We start from the raw sequence: 21,956 nt of genomic DNA, 5'->3' as shown, positions 1-21,956 counted from the left end.
GATAATAAAATTTTTCAGTAGATTTACATCATTGCAGTCTTTTCTGCCAGTGTCAGGGATGCATTCCGGTCACCCATCCTCGTTAACATTCTCTGTTCATGATGTTCGCCTCAAATCTCCCAATCAACTATCTACCTCTCTTATTACTCACCATTTTGATCAATGTGACGTCACTTCGCTTCTGATTACCACGTTGAGGTGAAATTTGAGAGCATGTATGCTCATTCCATGACTGTGTTGGTCTAAACATTAGATATATACTAGCAACATATCTCTTACGTTTTAACTATATATGTCTTACGTTTTAAATATATGTCTTACGTTTTAACTATATATGTCTTACGTTTTAACTATATATGTCTTACGTTTTAACTATATATGTCTTACGTTTTAAATATATATGTCTTACGTTTTAACTATATATGTCTTACGTTTTAAATATATATGTCTTACGTTTTAACTATATATGTCTTACGTTTTAAATATATATGTCTTACGTTTTAACTATATATGTCTTACGTTTTAAATATATATGTCCATATATGATATCTTCCCGCTCCTTCTATCAAACTTTTAACAATCAATTTGTCATCCTAGAAACAATGACAGGATTCCATTTCCGTTTGATGAAAACCAGTTTTCCATTTTAAATTACAACCGTCTACTAGTTGGTCAGTTGTGTACAAATCCCAAGAGCGATAAGAGCCTTCTATCGTGTCTGAAAGTTACACAATGTTCAACGAGAGAGATCAAAGATGCACAGTTGTACAACTCATGCTCTCTACCGATACAAGTTATAATAACATTGCCAGCACCCTCAACATGCATTGCTGGATTGCTACCAATAAAAAAGACCTGCCCAGAGTAATGAAAAGTGTCCAGCCACATTATGGTATTTGGTGTGGTTTCAAGCGAGGGCTACATCATGCCACCTCATATCTTCGAAATAAGCTTGAAAGTCACCACCAAAATGTAGCTAAATGTGCTGAAGAGTATTGTGACTCCCTGGTTGAATCAGGTAACCGCTAGCAGACCCTGGGCGTGGAAGTAGGACTCGGTACCGGCCCACAAGTCCAAAGAAACCTAGCCTTGGTTTCAGGAGGAGTGCTAACTTTATATCTTTCTTTCACTGGAGCCCCTCCTCCCTGATCTGAACCCGCTGACTCTTCCGTTTGATCAACATCACCAACATGACCTCCCACAACACCAAAGCTAGCCTGATCGTCGCCATCCGCTGAGTATTCGTCGGGGTCTCGTCGATGCTCGTGGAAAATGCTTGCTCTCAGTTCCGGACCTTTATCTAGGTGATAATTGAGGTTGAAGGCGACTACATTGAATAGATGTCATCTCTACTACATAATCAAATTACCTGAATTGATTTTTTCGATAAAAGTTTAAAAATAAAACAATGGTTTGTTTTCTTTAGGGCGACAACTTTATCGTCTTAGACTGTGTAACCTGGTATTCCAGTGTTTCGTTCAGAGGGAAGTATCTTCATTCACAACATTTTACAGGAATTCAAGTCAAAAACAATCGCTAGGGAGATAGAACTAGATAAAATGAATGTCCGGTATTGAACGGCCTGGTATGTCATTCGCGCCGTCATAATATTTAGTGACTGTTACAAAATCGATAAAATAGTCCATTTTAAATCAAATCAGTTGATTACCTGCTCTAATTGGTGACCAATCGCGATGCACGTGGAGGAAATTCTATATCTCTCGTACAGTGACTAAGTTCACAATATATTGCAGTCTACATTGCACTGTAGAGAACCTGATTTTGATTTTATAAAATTATTTTTTATAAATGATGGTTTGCATTAAATTTTAAAATGCAAAAGTCAATTATTATTCTTCAAATGTGCTCTAAACAGAAACATTCATTTCGAACGCGCCCTTGTCATATCAAAGAACCTCCTGTTGATTTTATATGCCTACCATTACTGACTGTGTGGTGATAATTGCTTGAATTTTAGTTTAAAATGAAAAAATCAAGTATCATTGTGAAATTGTGCTTTAAATAGAAACATTTATTTCGAACGCGCTCCTTTTATATGTACGAATCTACTGTTGATTTTATACGTTGAGCCTTTTTGCTTGTATGGTAATAAAAGTTCTCCAATGAACTTGTCATGTTAGGCTGCACAAGATGTTAACTTCGGTCAAAATCGCCCGTTTTTTCATTTCGTCGGATTATTTCGATTATCGATTATCGATACTTATCGAAGACATTCCGACAAAATTCCTCTCTAAGAATACTTCCAGATACATAAAATACCTTCGTGTGAAATTTCATAAAAATCGACCCAGCTGTTTTTAGTGCATGGAGACCGAACTCAGAGACACACAGATACACAGACACATATAAAAGTATAGAAGAGATATCTATTTATAAAATTATTTACGTAGGATTAAAATATGTGGCAATTGTTTTGAGAATATACAATCGAATTGCGTGTGCTTTTTGTTTATTTTGTTTAGTTACCGACTCAGACATCTGCATAAGACCCACAGAGATCGCGCATTAAGATTATGTAGTCTACGTGAACTCCTTGCTACTCCCGGCACTTAGAACAGCAATGTTCAAGGTTTGCATTCATAGTCAGGGAATATGTAACTCTGGAAGAAATGCCACAGAAGCAACCTTGACATTTTCAGTCCATTGATTTGCGGTTCGGCACCCGTTGTGGCATTTAGCTATGATCACATCGTAGTATATGTGTTATGTTGTTGCGGGAGGTCCCAATTATTAATTATTAATTGGTAATTAATTTTGGTTAAAAAGATATTCAGAAAAGTGTTTTAAAAGAAAAGAATGTTAGTTAAAATATTTGTTAAATATTTAATTGGGGAATTTTGGCTCAAGGAAAAAGATTATGAACAAAGGAAAAACATAAACAATGCTAGTGTGAAATTTAGTTTAGTGGCTTACATGACAAACAAGATTGTCCACTCTAACCGATGTAAGAATTAGTGAATCTATAAAAGGAAGTTGAAGAGGCGAGTTGTGTAGTTAGCTAGACGCTAGGTTAGTAAACAGGCAGAAGTTATCTCTGTGGTTCGATGGAAGCATCTACGGACGAACTAAGTAAAATGAAGGGGAGAAAATTAAGAGCTTCAAACTCCGAAACGTGGAACATTTTGAAATAAAGATCTGGAAATGATAATTCGGCTATTTGGGTGTTTAATTCGGAAGAAAATGCCTTTATTCTAGGTGCTTGCCGACAGAGGAGAGGGAGACAATAAATTAGATATGTGACCTACCTGGTGTCAAGCAGACAAGAATATTATTTGTCATTGTTAAAGATTGTCCGGTTATTGCATCGTTCGTTATTGTCATGAATATGTGAAAACACCCACATACATATAAAAAGGCTATTACATATACATGTAAATTATCAACACGTACAGACACCCATATACAAAGAAAAAAAACTGTCCTTATAATTCTTACCACTAGACGATACATGAGCATCGATTAGAGAAATACGTATACCTTATATACACTAGACATACATAGAAACAGTTATATAAACTCGACAATATAACATTTGTTCGATTTTGTGTTGTTAACCATGTACTCCGTATGGCGTTGTAATGAACCTGAGGTAGCCATGGATGGAAAAAATTTAATAATAACTTAACATATATTTTACAGCAACAACAAAAACAAGAAAATAATTGTCCGTCGTATTATGGACACACATATAAACCAAAAAAAAAAAAAAAAACGGGAAAACAATGTAGTGTAAACTGTTTTTGAAAATGTGATTAAAAAAGGCGACATGCTGTAATTTGTTAACTAGTTTAAAAAGATAAAAAGAGAAAAAATGTTTATTAACACACACATACACAACGGAAAATAAGGGTCCGAATATATATATATATATATATATATATATATATATATATATATATACTAGCAAAAGTACCCGTCGTTGACTGGGTTCAAAAACAGCCTACAGAAAATGGATTCTGATTTATGAAAGTATGATATGTTATGAAAAGGAAGGGGTGTAAAGAGATCGCTTCGAATTCGGGTGTATCAAAGCAAAAGCAAAATATGATGAAAGTAAAAATAAAATAGATAGACCCCATAATTTATTATACCATACCTGTTCACACTGAAACACTTATCACAATATTCTGTGGATCTATATTAAAAAACCTTAACATATTTGTATGGAGGTCAGGCGCGAACGAACACCCCATAATTTAATTATACCATATTACTTCAAACTGAAACATAATTATCTAAGTATACTTACGCATATAGATATGAAAAGTCTTTATTAAAGTTTGTGCCTATTTCCATTCTATGGAGGCCAGGTGCGAACGCAGACCCCATAATTTTATTATACCATCCCTATTTAAGTTAAAACATACTTATCAAAGTATTATTATGTACATTTATATCAAAAACACTTGTAAACGTTTTTTTTTTTAATTTTTAAATTTTTTATTTTCATACTTTGCGGACCAGGTGCGAACGCAGACCCCACAATTTTAATGAACCACCGTTCTGCAGGATCAAACATACCAATTCCTGTGTCTTGATACATCTTCTATCATTATATGTAATCAGTTTTTTAAAATAGTCAACCATATAGGAGCCTATTCGTGACCAGACACACACAGACACACAGGCATTAAGCTTTCCAACTCAAAGATCGAATTAAAAAAAAATGAATAATAAAGAAATTACAAACGATATTTACAAAATTCCCATGTTCAAATTTATTGGCACCGTAATTCTAATGATCACTTGTATGGTCTTTGGCCTTAATTACTTGCTGTAGTCGTTTATTATAGTTTTTCACTAACGTCTAGCATTCTTCAGCAGTAAATTTAGCCCATTTCTCCTGACAATAATCCTCTAACCGAGCGAGATTCTTAGGCTTCCTCTCCATTAACCTCGATTTTTAAATCCTCCACTCCAAAACATTGATATTGTTGTCCTCAAGCCATTTCTTAGCCAGATTAGCCGAATGCTTCGGGTCATTATCTTGTATGAAACACCAATGTTAATTAAGTGACAGCTCTATAGCAGAGTCCTTTAGGTTTTCATTCAGAATGTTAACATAATCCTCCTTTTTCATAATGGCTGTGACTTTAACAAGTCGTCCTGATCCAGTGACAACAAAGCATCCTCAAAACATTAAACTGCCTACACCGTGCTTCACAGTTGTTATCGTGTTCTTAGGCAAGAAGGTTTCGCCAGATTTCCAGTAAACAGAAGAAACACTATTATGGCCGAATAACTCAAATTCCGTTTCGTCGGACCATATAACATGTTTCCAGAAGTCAGCATCTTTATCAATATAATGCTTTGCGAACTCTAGCCTTGCTTTCAGATGCACAGCTTTCAATAAGGGAGTCTTCCTCGGGCGATATGCTTTCAAACTAGCTCTCTTCAAAACTCTACCAACTATGTGTCGAGACACGTTTACCCCAGAGCTTCTCTGTTCCTCTACAATCTCCCCAGCAGTGATCCTTGGGTTTTGGTTGACACGTCGAACTATTTTTCGCTCTGCTCTCCCTCGACCGTCCAAATTTAGAAAGTAACCTTGTGATTTGAACTTTTTTACGATGGCTCGAACGGTGGATTTGGGAAGGTTTTTAACTTCTTAGAAATCTTATCATAGTTCTCCCTTCTTCGCTGTGTTCCGTAACGAAAATTCCTGGATTTAAATTAATTCAAAGCAAACGCTGTCTAAAAATTATCTGAAAAAGAAAAAAAAATTCAATTAATATTAAATAAGCAAAATAAGGCCACAAAAAGGTAATGAAATCATGTCAAACATAAAATTGGTTGTAATTATACTGGTAATAGATGAAAATAATAAGCCATGCCAATAATTTTGAACACGATAATTTAGAAATTTCGTTTGTAATCTCTTTAGTATTCAACTCTTTTGAACTTTAATTGTTGCATCAAAAAGAGCAGGTCAAAATGCACATGATATTACATAATAACCTTCGATTCTGACCATTTTTATGAGATTTTATTAACAAAATATGATTTTTATTGGACCGTGCCAATAAATATGATCATGACTATATATATATATATATATATATATATATATATATATACATACATACATATATACATACTTACATATATATATATATACATATATATATATATATATATAAATATATATACATACATATATACATGATGATGATTGCTGCATCTTTCCAGATGATCGCCGTCACACTAAGTTCTTCCAATCTTGTCGTCCATGCCATCTCAGATGACTCTGCACCCCTGCCGCAGATTTGCACATCCTGAAGCAGATGTGACACACAAATTGAGCAATTTCCATCGAGTTGACTTCCTCTGGATGTTGAAGGGTATTCCTATGAACAATCACATGTCTTCTCAGACCAGCAGTAGACTTGCAAACTTTACTGCATCTCAAACACATCATTTGGTCTGTACTAATAGGTGCAAAGTTGACCTGAACAGGAGTTTTGTGCAACTTAAGGTGGTTGACGTAGCCAGCCTTTGACAAAAGCACTCGTTCACAAGTGTCGCACTTCCAGCTCTGTGTGTCATGGTTGAGACCATCAACAAAACCTTTGCGAAGCTTTCGCTTCAGATTACTGTGGGCCTGCTTTATTTTCTCTAAAGCGTCACAACTCTCACGTACAAGCTTTCTCCACTTCGGCCTTTGCAGAGTAAGTTCTTCCCATATATCGATGTCGATTTGTAAGACTTTCAAATTATTCTTTGTAAAGTCCCTGAACCTCTTCCTAGGCTTGTGTTGAGGGCGCTTGCCATTTTCCAACTCCCCGTAAAAATTTGTTTTGGCAGCCTACAATTTTTCATTCGAACCAAGTGACCCACCCAACGCATGTGAGATCTGATTACAAAGTTCTCAACACTAGAGCAACATGCTCTCATGAGGACTTCAGTATCGGGTACTTGTGCTTGCCACTTGATGTTTAAGATACGTCTCAAGCATTTTAGGTGAAATCGTTCAAGCCACTTAGTGTGCCTTTGATGCAATGTCCAGGTCTCCGATGAGTACAACAATGTGGTCAGCACACAGGTCTTGTAAACGCAGATCTTAGTCCTGTTTGTGATGCCACGATCAGACCACACTCTCTTTTCCAACCTTCCAAAAGCAACAGATGCCTTCTGAATTCGCCTGTGGATTTCAGTGTCAAGACATAAATATATAATACATACATATATACATACATACATACATACACACACACACACACACACACACACACACACACACACACACACACACACACACACACACACACACACACACACACACATATATATATATATATATATATCAACTGCGTCAATCGATTTATTGCAGATTAGGAAAATATCAATTTTTCACTAAATATACATCACAACAAAATGGAAATTATATTATCAAACGACTGCTTTAAGGTTTGTTATTTCTAAAAATTTTATTCAAATTCATGCGATATTCACGAAGTTATGAAATTTAAATGTTTATCGTGGAATTTTCACTGTCTATCGCTTTATTGAAGGTCTCTTAAAATGTTGTTTTAGGGTAAAAATACAATGACTTATTATGCGAACTTTATTTTTTATTATATTTTTATGTCAAAGAATAATAAGAAAAAGCACGTCCTAGACCTCAAATAAATTAATTATTTATCGACATATCCACCATTTTATAATAACTTAAAACAATATTTTGTCTCCCGGGGAAGTCAATTGTTTGATCTCAAAAAGGAGTTATGGCTCTAGCAATATCAACTATGTTCTCCACAAGGCATCCTTTGAAGGAAGTTGCTCTCCTCCCTCATAAACTCCTCTTTTTAATATTGACTAGAGATATTCAATGGAGTTAAGTTCTGGAGAACATGGTGGTCAGACCATGAGAGTTTCCCCAAAGAAGCCCATAGATTCAAGGAAGGCTTCAGTCGCTCTAGCAGAATTGGATGGTGCATTGTCATGCATAAAAATCATCTGAAAACGACGTGACAATCGTAGGTCATCTAGCCATGATGATAAACGTTTTTCCAAAAAGGCCGCGTACGCATTGCTGGTAAGTTTTACACCCTCTGGAACTCGGAATCGTCCAATCAACTTATCCCTAATGATTCCCGCCCAAAACATGATGCCTCCACCTCCTTGTTGGCGATGAACTCTGCAAGGGGTTGGAGTTCCGTTCGAGTTCCAAAATTTGCCCCATCCATCCGGACCGTCAAGAGTAGCATGGGTCTTATCTGTAAATAAGAAACGTTGGAAATCCATTTTCAACTAATTCTGTGCCCAAGCTTTTTGTTTTCCCTATGTTGTTTGCTCAATGGAGGCCTTGGAATTATTTTGATATTCCTTGCCATTTCATTCAATACATTACATCGGGCCTGTCTGGATCTTGGAGCGCTTGCAAAAATGGAAGTACTGGTTCTGTTTGTGTTACGGTTTACTTTCTACGCATTTTCCGAATATCACGATGTGAAAGGTTTATCCTGGTGCCCTTATCCTTTCTGGGTTTGGTGTTGGGGTTGTTCACGAATGAAGCTAAAGTTCTTGGATCCCTTTCCAGCTCCATAGCTAAATCTTTGATGAACAATCTTTCTGCGAGTTCATCAACAAACCTTTCCTTTTCGATAACCATTAATCGCCCCTTTTTTGGCATTTTAAAAGACCTGCAATAAAGCAATGGGCAGTATAAATTACTTGATAATAAATAACATCTCATAACTTCGTGAATATCATAAAATTTTGGGAAATAATTAACCTTGAAACAGTTATTTGATGATACAATTTTCATTGTTTTGTGACGTATACTTAGTGTAATATTGATATTTTACTAATCAGCAATAAAGCGATTGACACAGTTTATATATATATGAATTTAAAAAAAAGAAGGAACCAGAGAAAATGATATTCATAACAGATTAACTAGTGAAGAAATGTTTACCATAAAGAGAGGAAAAAAACGACCAGAAAACAACGGATCCTGACCTCCACCAATTGTGGATCTTCACATAAATGTTTCCCAGAAACCTGTTAATCAGGCTGCTACCCTAATACTCTTTGGTACCAAACGTGTTTGTCACTATTGGTTTTGCCAGGAACCGGAGTTTCAGTAGGCATATTTTCAGCATAATTGCGTTGCTACCGCACGTACTTGGACGAGGAAGGATAGAGTTTTAATGAGTTTGCACTGGTGCCGTGTCGTCAATGAACATATCTCTTTATTTATTTATTTTGTGGTTCTGTATTTTTACAGGATATTCGCCTCCAAATGTTTATTTTTTTAATATTCATTTTCATTTATTTATGCATTTATTTGAGCTCGTCCCTCTCTCAATTTTTTCGGTTCCCTGTACATACGGAATAATCACGTTGCTGGCCTGTTCTCGTTAGATCACCAAAGTTAATCAACATTGAACCTGGTCAGTATCAGAGAAGTGACCATTTTGGAATACTAGGCTCTGTTAGTAGTAGGACCTCGACAACTCCCTGGAAGAACGGCAAAAACGTAACGTCGTCATTTTCCCCGATGGTGATATACAAGCGATTGGGAAACGCGCGTGATGCAATATTCTCACGAAACTCCATCATTTAGAGGACGCTGGTTCAACCCGTGTAAGGTTGGTGCTGCTTCGGTATAATATTCGCCTGAATATTATGTGTGAACTATTTTGGCTTCTCTCTTTTTGGCTATACGAAAACGTCCTTTTTTAATCTTTTTCTTTTTTCCTTGTTTTTCTTTCGTGTGTGTCATCATTTGCTTATGGATTAATGCGTTATAATTAAACCTGTGACGACAGCATCTTCTTTTCATTGTTTTGACTCTCGAGAATATACCCGACACATAAGACTTAGTTAATCAACCGAGAACCACATCACTTTATATAAAAACATATAAAATATTAACTGATATATACTCGAGAGTCAAAATAATGAAAAGCATATGCTGTTGTCACAGCCCTAGTTATAATAGTGAACCCGTATTTTTTTTTAGTGAATCTTCCAAAATAGAAACTTTATGTCTCCCCTTTCTTTTCCCTATCACTGTATTATTTATATTATTTCTTTGTTTATTTCGTTTGTGGATGCCTTAATTCTTTCTTTCTGTTTTTCCGCTAATAGTAATCCTTATTTTAGAAAACAGATTCTTTCTTTCATAGTTTCTTTCTTCTTTCCTTTCGTTATTTTTAGTTTTTAATCTACTTGTTTACGTATTTATTTGTTGTAGTGTGAGGCCCGTATGTTTTAGTAGATATTCGGGGAGATCTGTTTACACTTTCTGCTCCTTGTTCTTTCTTCCTTTTTTTACACGTTTTTTTCTTCTTCTCTTTTCTCCCCTTATTCTTAGAGTATCTTCTAACCGGATTCTTTCTTTCATAGTTTCTTTCTTTCTTTCTTTCTTTCTTCCTACTATTTAATATTTTCGTTTTTAACCCCCCCCCCTCTTTATGCATTCATTTGTTACAGTGTGAGGCTCGTATTTTTTTTAGTTGATATTCCGGGAGATCTGTTTACACTTTCTGTTCCTTGTTCGTTTTTTCTTTCTTTCTTTTTTTTTTTTTTACCTTAGGTAGTTATGTGTGTATGTGATTTGTCCGTATTTTTTAGTAGACATCCCGAACAAATCCCGCTTTTATTTGGTTCGTTATGTTAATAGTGTACACGTATTACTTAGTGTCATTTGTTTGCTTTTTTTTTAATTTTGCCTTTAACTACCCCTACCCCTGTCTTGATTATGTACATGAGTATCCGCCTTGTTCCACGTGTTTACTAATGACCGCCCCCTTCTCCCAGAAGCCGACAGGTGCGAAGCCCGGCCAAAAAAGTGACAAAAAAGAAAGATATATTTTCTTCGTGTTTCTTTTCAACAACCTACTTTCCTGTCTTTCCCGTCCGTCTATCCGTCCGTTCTCTTGTCTGTCTTTCCGTCGGTCGGTCGTCCGTCGTCATTGTCGACAGAGTCATTGTAAATATTTCAGTGTGTTGCACTCACTCAGAGCATGCAAGTGGCCAGCAGAGGTTTACTTTCGATGTCGCAGGTAATATATTCAAAGTCTACAATTTCATTCGTATAAAACATAGCCGGCTTTTTGTTCTCTATTCGTACCTTAAAGTCTTTATTCTATATTTTACTAATCATTGTGTTTTTAAAACTACGTATCAACAGGTGCTTGTTTATGCGAGAGATAAATAGATAGATAGATCGATAGAGAGAGATGTATTTTTATTAGTTGTACAAGTATTCTTATAATGCTGTTAACGGGTTTTTTATGTTATGAATTGTAACTATTTCCCTACTTAATTCCATACTACATGAGAGTTTTAGATTATATACATATTTATATGCCAACCGAATTAATTACAGTGCTATTATTACATCTGGGTACACATAAAAATATGTTGTTCAATACCATCCTAGAAAAGTTGTTTACAAAATACAAGGAGAGTTCCTAAAGTAATGCCTTCAATTTTTTTCTGACTCAATGGATTAAAGAGGATTGCAAATTATAATAACTGAACACATGCATTCATGACCTGAATGTTTCATCTCTTTGTTGCAGATGTTGACAGTGTGAGGCTCTACGAAAGCAACCCTTGTGATAAACGTACGTCAGAAGCAGAGATGCTTCATTGAATTCATCCATATTAGAATAAATATAATCGATCAACATTCACCGGTGCCTGTTGAACGTTTACGAACCGATACTGCACAGTTAGGAGATGAGTTCGTGGATTTCACAGTGGCGACAGAGATGTGAATGACAAAGTGTGCTCCAGACGCTCATGCACAACCACCATCCTATCGCTGACAAAACGGTGATAACTATGTAGAAAATAAATTCTGGAGCACAAAACATCTTTCGTTTTTATAGTACAACTCCCGTGTCTGTAGATCTTCAACTTTTTTAGTAAAAAAATAGGATACATTACTTTTCGAACAACCCTCGTAGTATACCCTTCTTAGGAAGGATATATTGTATTGCAATCTTAATTAAATGAAATAATCAATATAGTAAAACTTAAAATAAAAACAACATAATTTTGAGTATTCATGTTATTTTGATTTTTCTGGCTACTGTCCTCGTTGTTAGTGTGATTTTCACAATGTTTCGACCGATGTAACCTCCTACCTTCTTCAGACGTATTTTATTGAACTCAGGAATCTTTCCGTTAAACTCCGCAATCTGCACAGAATTTCGAATTATAGCCTTTATTTAATCCATGGGGGTAATATGTTTTCGTTTTGTCAGTCATGATTGATTAAGTTCTAATTAATTAGCAATTGCATTCTGATTGTCATCTGCTCTGAGGATTTCGAGAGAAAGATTACACCTGGAGAAGATCTGAGGTTACATCGATCGAAACGTAGTGATAATAACACTCAAGTTTACAACAGTAGTTCGAAGAATCCAAATCTATATATCTATAAAAGTGAAAATGTGTGTGTGCGTGAGAACACTTCTCAACCTATATACTCAACGAATTTTTGTCTACAGACTTGAAATTTGGTATATAGGATATTCAGACATGTGGAAAACTTTCCAATCATTTTTCATCCAGGAAAAAAGGGCTGCTAAGGGGGGGGGTAAAAAATGAAAATTTCTAAGTGAGGTCATTAGATTTGTAATGATTTGGTAACTGTTTCACAAATGCATATGCGTGAATAATTCACATTACAGATATCTTATGTAAAGAATAAGTAGGTTTGCAAACACCTTTTAAAGATTGTGTCACACTGATCTAATAGTTATTGTACTTGACTCACTGTCCTTAGGTTTTGCTTTCGATCTCAACTCAAGTATTTTCCCTTTTTTTAAATACAAGTAGTGGACGATTTAGAAAAAAAAAAGATAATAGTCGCATGCACATGTCTCAGTTTCTGTATTAATTAAAATATAATAGTTATGCGTATTTTACGACCGGGCAACACCGGGCAGTTTGCTAGTAATACAAATAATCAATCCTCAACTTTTATTTCATGTCTATCACACACACACACACACACACACACACACACACACACACACACACACACACACACACACACACACACACACACACACACACACACATAAATATATTTATATATATATTTATACATATAAATGATTACTTTATTTAATCACAAATTAATATACGAAGATATAATTTTATGCGTAAATTTTCAGTGTTTACTTCAGCGGTGCTCAATACATAGGTACAGCTAGGTAGTAAGTTATTAACATATATATATGGCAATTAAGCTACACAGAATATTCCGCGTTTCATTCTCGTGAGAATTCGTCAGACTAATACGAAAAGTTGTGGTTATCGCGCGATAACCACAACTTTTCGCATAAGCCTGACGAATTCTTACGAGAATGAAACGCGGAATATTCTGTGTAGCTTAATTGCCATATATATTTTAATAACTTACTACCTATCTGTACCTATATATTGAGCACCGCTGAAGTAAATACTTTTCATAACTTAACACACACACACACACACACACACACACACACACACACACACACACACACACATATATATATATATATATATATATATATATATATATATATTTGATTTGATGTTTATAGGGGTGCGCTCTCTCTTTCTCCAACATGTACAAAAATTCGAATGTTATACAAACAAATATATTTCAACAGAACTCGCTACTTAGGATGTTCCCTAATCTGAATATTATTTTTTGTCTTATTATCTATTTGTCTTTTTAGGGGTGAATAAAATCTATATAAATATAACAGTAAATGCATGTGTGTTTTTCTGTGTGAAAATATTTAACCGATAAACCCTTAAGCTACTGGTCACATAACACTGAAATTAATCAAAAATAGTGATCATACAAAAATAATGGTTAATAACGAGTAAAATCTATTTATTGGGTGTATGAATAATGCGTACAGGAACATGTCCATTCGAACTTGGCGACATATTTCTATTACATTCGTGCATTCAATTATAGCTTGAAGTGGTTTAATTTGAAGTCCTTCCCATCTATATATCGATAGCTCAAACGATACTGAACGCGGCTGGAGCGTTAAATGTTTTGGTTTCGATTTTAGCTGATGATATATAAATTATTTTTGTTTTTAACTTCCCCAACCAGTATTATATATATTTTTTTTACTTCCGGGCAAGGCTGTGTACCCATCCCACGCTAGTTTAAAATAAAACAATAGAGAGATTTAAGTCATATTTATGTCCATACACGCGCGCGTGCGTGTGTGCGTGTGTGTGCTAATCAAATGAATACGATAATATTACCACGTTTGAATACACGTAGAAATGATAGTATAGTATCTAGAATAGAAAGAGGTGATTAGTCGTTATGATTAGAAGGGTTCGTTAAATTGCATGTTTTCACCAATTTAATACACTTAAGATTTTATTTGTTAGAAATTAAAAAGAATAAATAAAATTTTTGACATTTTAACTACAATTTGCATAACGTTAATAAAAGTGGTGAACATTTATCTCCTCACACAAAAAGTCGACGAATTACCTTTGTTTACATTGATATCTGCAAGAGTTACCCTCATTTTATTTACGTATTCGTTTAAAATGACTTTTTATCTTATAACCAATTTAATAAATACAGGACATTATTCATTAAAAATTTGGTAAAAAAAAAAAAAACCCCAAAAAAACAAAAAAAAAAAACAAACAAAAAAAACACTTTTAATATTGTGGCTACAATTAAAAAAATCATTAAAGCCAGATGTAAACATTCATCTTTTTTTCTCGCTGTCCTGCAAAAAAGATTGAGGAAAAATGACTTTATTTACTTGTTTGTTGTTTGTGATTTTATACATTTTGTAGTATTTTGTGTTGACAATTTAATGTATTAAAATAAAGAAATATATTTACGTTATGTCGTCAACTGATTTAACACGATACTTTACAGTAAAACCCCGGGATACGGCGGCCCTAGCATAGTTTTTTTTTTCAGAATACGGTGTGGAATACGATGTTTTTCTGGCCCCTGGTTACGGTATTCTCCCACCTTTCGGTGTTATTTATAATGCTATTTGATTATATACATGTGTATTACATACTCTACTGTATTTTGTTCTACTGTATATATATATATATATATATATATATATATATATATATATATATATATATATATATATATATACAGTATGATTACAGAAACATGTATGCACATATGTAGCCATTAATGTTTGTATAAATAAATTTAATATACCTGCTCTGTTCACTCATTGAGCACTCTTTGGTAGACACATGTTTTTTCATTGGATATATATATATATATACATACATACAGTTGATTACAGAAACATGTATGCACATATGTAGCCATTAATGTTTGTATAAATAAATTTAATATACCTGCTCTGTTCACTCATTGAGCACTCTTTGGTAGACACATGCTGTTTCATTGGATGTACTTCTAGGAAACTAAACTCTACTGGCTATATATATATATATATATATATATGTGTGTGTGTGTGTGTGTGTGTATATTAATGAAAGCAAAGGGATGTAGTGTTTACCTGACATACGCAACGGTAAACTTCAAACTAATATAAATAATAGTATTTATATATATAAACATTTCAACCCAACCGAATTAAAAAGCTCAATATGCAATAGAGAGTAGAGCTTATTATAAGAGAAAGAAAATTCAAACTGTTAGTTGAACTTTATAATCAACATTTATTGTTCGACTGAATGCTCTAAAAACAATTCTCAAAATCCTTATTCCGTGGAGTTTCAAAGAATGCTATTCTTGTTATTCTTCTCATAAGAGGAGATAAAGAAATCAGCAAATTATATTTGTAGCAATGCTAGAATTTGCTAGTTAAGGCATTAAGTGAAACCGCAATTTATTGTAGTTATAAATTGCCAAATAAAAAAGTGAAAAAAAAATGTTGTATATGTAAAAATATATATATATAAACAAACCGCGCACAATATTTCAGCTTGCATGAAAATCCTCTCAAGTTGATCGGAGATGCAAAATAGTTTTTTTTTAGAGAGAATGTATTCCAAAATAAGTCCAGCGTGACGATGCATATAATCCGATTGGAAAGTTTTCAAAACAGCTGAAATAATGAAAATTGTTTTTTTCCGGACAGTGCAGTAGCCAAAAGAGAAGTCTATCTCAGGTCAAATGGGACCTAATAATAAAAAGAGAGAAATCCAATATGGGAACCTTCATCATCGGCTTAATTAGAAAAAAGTGATTTCAAATTAAAATTTAAAGTAATTAAGTAAGCGGAAAAAATCAGTCTGTAAAAGCCCGTGTTACTCTGACCGGGAATTGTCTAGACGGAACGAAACAGATCTTTCTATAAAGATTTAAGTGTTGCAAAAAGGCTGTCAAAAAGTCATGATGATGATAAAGATGACAAAATGATGATGATAATGATGATGATGATGATAATAATAATAATAATAATAATAATAATAATAATAATAATAATAATAAACGCAAAGTAATTCTTATAATAGTATAGTCAATGATCATGGGTAATAATAATAATAATAATAATAATAATAATGATGATAATGATAATGATAATAATAATAATAATAATAATTTAGTAATTATAGTAACAAATTAAGTAATAAGTATAAAGAATTTAGTAATAATGAGTAAACAAACGTAATAAAGATGACGATAATAATAATAATAATAATAATAATAATAATAATAATATCTGTAATAGCAGCAACAGTGATAGTGATACAAATGATGCTGTCAATCATATACCGATATTGATAAAAGTATATATATACATATATACATACACACATATATACACATATACACTTGTGCCCGATATTATTCATACCCCTCGGATCTTTGAGATTTCTATAAGAATATTGCTCAAACCAGAAGGTAGACAATATTAAAGGGATTTCAAACAACAAATCAAGCATAAGCATTTAATTTAAACTCAACAAATAAATAAATTATGCAAGTTTGAAACAGTATACAAAGAAAAACAATAATGGCACTAGTTCAAAATTATTCATACCTCTCTTACTAATAGTCAATAGCATGCCCTTTATTCTTAATAACTACCTGTAACCGTTTTGGATATTTATCAACAAGGTTTTTACAAGCATCAACACTGATTTTTTACCATTCTTCAATGCAGTAGTTCTCCAAATCCCTCAAATTTCTAGGTTTCCGCTTTTTAACCTTAGTTTTCAATATGTGCCAGAGGTTTTCGATAGGGTTCAGGTCGGGACTCTGGCTAGGCCCTTCCAAAATATTAATTTGATTATCCTCAAACCATTTCTTGACTATTTTGGCAGTATGTTTTGGATCATTATCCTGTTGAAGGACCCAGTTTGGTCCTAAATGGAGCTTCTCCGCATCCTGTCTAATGTTTTTCTGGAGTATCTCCAAATATTGCTCCTTCTTCATGGTTCCATCTATCTTGACCACACTACCTGGACCACTAGCCGAAAAGGAGCCCCAAAACATTAGGCTACCACCACCATGTTTCACCGTGGGTATGGTGTTCTTTGGGTTGTAAGTTTCTCCTTTCTTCCTCCAAACGTAAGAAGTATCCATATGGCCAAACAATTCAATTTTTGTTTCGTCAGTCCACAAAATACTTGAGAAAACGGACTCTGAAGAATTCACATGGGTCCTAGCAAACTTTAGACGTGCTGCAAGGTGTTTTCCGGTGTGCAATGGAGTCCTTCTTGGTCTTCTTCCTTTCAGACCATTTTCATGCAGAGTCCTTTGCAATGTTTGCCTTGATATTTTTATGCCAGAAGACTCCATATTTTCTAAAATGTCCTTAGTAGTGGTGGTTGGATTTGCATTAACACTGCTTACAATATCCCTGGTGGCTCTAGCAGACAGTTTCCTTTTCCTTCCTCTACCAATCAAGTTGTTTGTTGTGTGGTGGCTCTGGAATTTTTTGATGATGCTCTGTACTGTTGCTGTAGGGACCTCAAATTTCTTGGAAATTGACTTGTAACCTAAACCATCCTTATGTGAATTCACAATTTTAGTCCTAAGATCATTACTAAGCTCTTTTTTCTTCCCCATTCTAATAATTTTTATTCTTTTATTGGTTTTCAGTTGATATCATTTTAATTTCTGAAAAATGCAAAAACCGAAATGCAATTAATCAAAGGTTGTATAAAAGCATTCAAAATAAGAATCAAACAGGAAACAAACAGTCAGAAACTCGATTAATACTGAAAAAATAAGGGGGTATGATTATTTTTGAACATTGCAGATTTTATAAATAGCTGTATATTTCTTTTATTACAAGTATCCCGAGATTTTAAAATGACGAAAATGATCAGAAGAGGTTTATTAAGAATATGTATCAATATGGACGTAAACAATAAATTCTTACAACGTTACACCTAATAAACTCAATTTTCAAGGAGGGGTATGAATAATATCGGGCACAAGTGTATATACATATATACATACTTTATACGATAATATGCAAAAGATTATCTCACTTAAAAATAGAAGACAAATATGTAAATTGTAATTTTAGTTATTCCACTTCATCTCAAGTATTTCCGTATAAAATCTGTGTTACATTCGGGTTTGTGTAAGTAATACTGTTATGAAATAAACGGATTATAATCATTCTACTGGACTGGGCACATAGAAAATGCAAAACAAGAACAGCAGGTGCGTAGAGGATTTGAATCTGTGCCTACGAATCATCATCATCATCATCATCATCATTGTAACGTCCCTTGTACATGTCGGCATGCGTTGAACGACTTCAAGAAGTCGATTTCCACTCTATCATATCTATGGCCAAGTCTTTATATCTCTTTAAAGTCTGTTAGGCATTTCCTCATGAAATGCACTAGATACCGTTCTACGTCTACTAATCCAAGAACCCTTATCTATTCTTCCAATGTTACCATATTGTTCTATACACACTTCCCAATATTATTCCGATTTATAATATAGTTATCCTAATTAAACCTGCCTTTAAGACTCATATTTTATATCCATTCTCATAAAATTTCTCACTATGCAATAAATACCCCCCCCACGACCAGGTTTGACTTCTATACATGATCACTAGGACTAGGACAAGAACATATTCATTTCATTGTTTTGACTCACGAGTGTGTATCCGTTGATATCTTATGTGTTTTTATATAGAGTGATGTGGTTCTCTGTTGATTGACTGTCTCTGTGTCAGTAATATACTCGAGAGTCTAAACAATGAAAAGAATATTCTGTTGTGATAGCTCTAATGATCATACTGCGTACACATTGTCTGATAAACTCTTTGTTTCGTATCATTAGCTGACAGCTATTTAGCTAAGTCAATTATCACATAATCGTGTTCAAATAATTTATGGAGCGCAAACATTGATTTATTCTAATAGTGCGACTCCCGTCTTTGTAGCTCTGCAACTTCCTCAGTTAAAAAATAATAGGCTTTACTTTTGGAACAATCCTCGATTGACAAAGTTCGCTCCGGACGCACATGCATAGCCATCATTCATCCCTTGTAAAAGTGCATTAACAATGGTGGTGACAACGTAGAAAAAAATAAATTCTGGAGCAGAAAAGGTCCCTCGTTTTAATGGTACCACTCTCGTGTTCGTAACTATTCAACTTTTTGAGTTAAAAATAGGTAGTTCTACGTTCATAAAGGTCTTCGCATACACACACGCGCGCGCACACACACACACACGCACACACACATATATATAGTGAGATAAAGTACAACTAAGTGTATATTAGTGTACGTATAATTGTGTGCTTACGCAGTCATGCATAATGTGTATAATTTTATGGTCATCCCCACACACACCGTGAGCAAACCGGTCGGTCTGTAATTATGTCAGTAAATTATTCACATAAGAATAAAAGAATGCGTGGCTATTCGTTATGAAATACAAGCAACATATAAACAGGTTGTCGCAAGAAAATACCTTGACATGTAACGACACTTCGATAAACTTGTTATTATTAAACATAGCAGGAGAGAATAAAATGCCCGTAAGGCATCACGTACGTAGACGGAATCTTGGCCTCAGGGAATACCTAGAGAAGAAGTTTAAGGATTACCATCAATGTGTATATGACCATCCAGAAAGTAAACACGGAGGAAATAGTAGGATTCATACGTAAGACAGGTAAATTACACACACACACACACACACACACACACACACACACACACACACACACACACACACACACACACACACACACACACACACACACACACACACACGCACGCACGCACACACACATATATATATTTATAAAAGCGAAACATTGGTGTATATATAAATAATTGTTTTTTTTCCATAAATATATGTGTGTGTGTATATATATATATGTGGAAAAAAAACAAAAACAATTATATATTCCCCAATGTTTCGTGTGTTTTCATCTATCTATCTATCTATCTATCTATCTATATATATACATATGTATATATATATATATATATATATAAAAGAATGTAAAAAAAACTTTTATTTATATATTCACCAATGTTTCGTCTTTATTTTATTTCAAGACGTCTTCTGGGTGATTAAAGAGAAAAAAAATCAAACAAAAGTACAATATTTAAATATATTTGGCGCGTTTGTGATGTTAAAATAATTATTTTTGGATTAAAATGAATAATCCAGAGGAAGTCTTGAAATAAAGGCGAAACGTCCACGAATATTTAAATCATAAGAGTTTTCGTTTTTCCATCACGTTTGCAGATTGTTTCCATAATTGTTATCATTCTCGTGACGGTGGCCCAGGTCTAATACCCATTGCTAACGGAGTCATAGGTGACTTAATGGCGGGGTTCAAATCCCTTGAATAGCGGTAAGCGTCACTTCCTGCACTGATAATTGCGGAAGTATGAAACACTAGTGTCTGTACATATAAAAATAATTAATACTTATATTTGTGTTTGGATGTACCTGACTTTAAATACACATGCGTCACAACAGAAAAGATCGTAAAGTCTTATATATTCACTCTTAATCGTAACAATATATAAACAAAAGAAAGTTACGGTGCATTAATGTTGCCAAAATGACATTCTTTTTAAAAAATTTTTTAATCTTGTAAAATACTAGCTGAAATATGCGATCGAAAAGGAGAATATTTCTGATAGTATATATGACGGCCAAACATATGCTTTTTCTGTTGTAAATGGTGTATTAATAAAGATAACACAAGTAGAGCTAAGCTTCGATTATACTGTAATCACGTTAATACGCTGGCTACACTGCCTTTAAAAGAGAGGATTCTGTCTAGGAGGATGATACCCCGACGAACGAACATGTAGTACACTACATCCCTCTCCACAAAAAGAAATAATTCATGCTTGAGAGATGGTCTTATGACAACAGAATGGATGTTAAATTGAACCCCTAAAGATTAGAATTATGACGACAGAACGAATATTAAATTGTACCTCTAAAAACAGAGGGTAATAAAAAAAGGAACAAAAAAAGAAAGAAAGAAATGTTTCATCCAATGTCAGTAGGAGAAGGTGAAACGTGAACAAAATCCGCGGAATCTTTCACGTTTTTTTTTCTAATGGCTGGAAATACTTGATAATTCGCCAAGGCTATCAAGGGTATTTTTATCGTGACACCATCACTAGATTGGTTGCCTACCACGGCTTAAAAAAGGCTCATCTACCCTCGAGAGAAAGATTTCCCCACGCGCCAGTTTCTCAACCTAGTATTTTTACCTCACGATACATACAACGCCTCATCAAATGGTCACCAATCTGGTACTGACCAGATTCAACATTGCTTAACTTCGGTGATCTGATGAGATACGGTGTGTCAACTTGAGCGTAATGAGATAACATAATTATAAAAACAGAACAGATACTCCTACTAGCTCCTGAATTGGTAATTGCAATATTGTGCATTAGTCTAAAATAGTATAGTAAACCGAATTAAAAATTAAAAGCTGAAAAAATGTGAATGGTATTAACCCTAGG

General features: G+C 34.2%; 1 protein-coding gene across 2 annotated transcripts in view; it reads left to right on the top strand.

Moving 5' to 3' along the window:
• The first annotated feature begins 10,534 nt into the window (after window positions 1-10,534).
• LOC145277023 (uncharacterized) overlaps window positions 10,535-21,956 on the top strand; it is a 257,832-nt gene continuing 246,410 nt past the window's right edge. Inside the window, exon 1 of one of the 2 annotated variants that reach the window (XM_080128626.1) lies at window positions 10,535-11,033. The gene's annotated coding sequence lies outside the window, so the exon portion shown is untranslated. Of the gene's footprint in view, window positions 11,034-19,936; window positions 20,125-21,956 lie in introns of those variants that run through there. The other variant, XM_080128627.1, reaches the window with a different exon arrangement.

The sequence above is a fragment of the Euprymna scolopes genome, chromosome 5 (assembly GCF_053919585.1).
Source record: "Euprymna scolopes isolate OS-2025 chromosome 5, ASM5391958v1, whole genome shotgun sequence".
NCBI lineage: Eukaryota > Metazoa > Mollusca > Cephalopoda > Sepiida > Sepiolidae > Euprymna > Euprymna scolopes.
This window is presented reverse-complemented; position numbering and strand designations above follow the sequence as displayed.